Source organism: Mastomys coucha, unplaced genomic scaffold, assembly GCF_008632895.1.
Source record: "Mastomys coucha isolate ucsf_1 unplaced genomic scaffold, UCSF_Mcou_1 pScaffold8, whole genome shotgun sequence".
Classification (NCBI taxonomy): Eukaryota; Metazoa; Chordata; class Mammalia; order Rodentia; family Muridae; genus Mastomys; species Mastomys coucha.
Window position 1 is genome coordinate 57,327,025 of NW_022196914.1, and position 2,359 is coordinate 57,329,383.

General features: G+C 36.3%; 1 protein-coding gene across 8 annotated transcripts in view; it reads left to right on the forward strand.

Moving 5' to 3' along the window:
- The window catches only part of Ankrd31 (ankyrin repeat domain 31), a 207,245-nt gene that overhangs the window by 7,023 nt on the left and 197,863 nt on the right, over positions 1–2,359 (forward strand). The window lies entirely within an intron of this gene.

A 2,359-nucleotide genomic window follows, 5' to 3' on the forward strand; every position in this document is an offset into this window, starting at 1 on the left:
CTCTCTCTCTCTCTCTCTCTCTCTCTCTCACTCTCTCTCTCTCACTCTCTCTCTCTCATTTTCTCTCTCTCTTTTGCTCTCGCTCTCTCTCTCTCTTTAAAGCAAAAACAGGTTTATTAAAAACACTTTTGAACAGAGCAAAAGCATGTTGTCCAGGCACAAATAACCAACAGGCTAGAGAATTAGCACTGGATGGAAGTTTCTACAGTATGGATTTTTATTAGGGTCTTTTCCCCTGGAGATCAGGGGACTAGACAATTCTTCCACTTGAAGAGGAGGGTGTTTGTTTGTTTGCTTGTCTGTTTTGACTTTCCTAGATGGTCAACCTAGGACTGTTATGGCACCATTTTGCCTAATGAACTGTTAATGGAGTGTTAACAGACCCAGAGGTTACTCACTGCAGGGAATATTTGTTTTCAAAGAACAGTGTTCTTTGCTGGGGCAAAATATGTGACATATACAATTTAAGAAGAGAAGGGTTTATTCTGGCTTCAGTTAATGAGATCTATCATGGTAGGAAACCTGCCTTTGTCTCTAAAAAGTGCTGGGACTACAAACATGAGCCACCACACTTGACTCATATACATGTATATCTGTGTGTGGGGGGGTATGCATCTCTGTGTGTTAAAGGGATGTACATGCATTTGTATGTTGAGTGGGTATTTTTGTTAGTCCATTGCCACCTTTTTTTTGAGGTAAGATCTTTCATGAATCTGGAGTTAACTGACTCTGATAGCATGACTAGCCAAAAAGCCTCAGGGATCTTCCTGTTTCTGCCTCTCCAGCACTGGTCTTACAGGTACAAACAACTGTACCTGAGTTTTATGAGGATTCTGGGGATAGAACTCAGGCCCTCCTGCTTGTAGGTCAAGAACTTAGTGACTGAGCCATCTCTTTAGTCTATATGTTTCAGGAGCAGGAATGGCAAGAGTTCCAGTGGTGACTGAAGGTTTATTTAATACCACAGCTAAGAAGGTTCATTTTATGAATTATTTTTGATAAAAAGAGGAAATTCAGTGCCAGATATTCTTCCTTGAAAGTGAAATAGCTATATTTGGCTTCTAATACTTTGCTTAAATTTTTCATTTGCAATTTTTGAATTAAAAAAATAACTTTGTATCTAGCTCCTATACCTGAAATAAGAAGTATGTATGTATGTATAGAATGTATGTATGTATCTTTTCCCTTGTAGTTCTGGGGGTTAAGCCTTTACCCTCTAGGTAGGAACTTTGCAGCAAACTATGTTTCTAGTCCTTAAGAAAAAAAATTCCTACTTATTTTATAAGCATTTACAATGCAACTTTGTTCTAGGCCCCCACTTTTACCTTAAAAAGAGTATGGATTTGAATCATTTATTACCATAGTACTTACAGTAGTTTTTTTAAAAATATAGATTATCAGATCTGTACTGGGTAGAACCTAAACACATTCAATGTTGGAGTCTCTCAGATAATTTCTAATGACCAACAATTTAAAGTTTTCTATCTAACTCAAATTTTATCCTAACTTATATTACAATCATAAAAACATCTTCTTAAAACTAAATATTTTAAGCTTATAGTAAGACTCTTGACTATCTAGACTTCAGCCCCATCAGAGATCTAAGAAGGAATAAATATTAACTGAGTATGCAGGAAGCACAGGGACACAGCTTCCAAAAGTTATAGAAATGAAAGAGACTGCCTGGACAGTACCCAATATTCTCTGTAACATTGGAGTGTCTATCTTCAGGCTCAGAATATCTGACAGACCTTGTGTGAAGCAGGAATTATGAATGACTCGCTTACCCTGTCTTGTCAGAAGTTGGCAGCTGACTTCCTTCCATCTGTTTGTCCTTTCTGGACAGCATTCTGTATGCAGGTAAAGTTAGGGCATTTTCTTTACCCAGTGGCTAGTTTGCCACAATTGAAGCAACTCCATATGGAGGTCTTTTGATGCTCATCATCTTTTTCCAAGTTGAATGGGGTAGCACCAGGAGTTGACATGTCTCAATCTCAAAAAAGATCTTAAATTACTAAAATTATGCTTAAATGTCATATTCTGTGAGTCTCTGAGATTTTTGAAGACCATGTATCTATTCATATTATATTTGAACAAACAAACATTGACTGACTCTAGCTACCTATTATCTCTGAAACTCAGGATATATATTTCTATTATAATCCAGACTAGAATATAACATGACCATGAGTTTGATTGACTGAAATGACTATTAACTTGTGTTACTTAATTATCCTAAACAGTTTGTAATAGCAGTTATTAAAAGGACTGGGACTAAACCTTGAATTTTGTTTTCTTTATTAGATATTTTCTTTATTTACATGTAAATTTCTCCATTCCTAGTTTCCCCTCCAAAAAA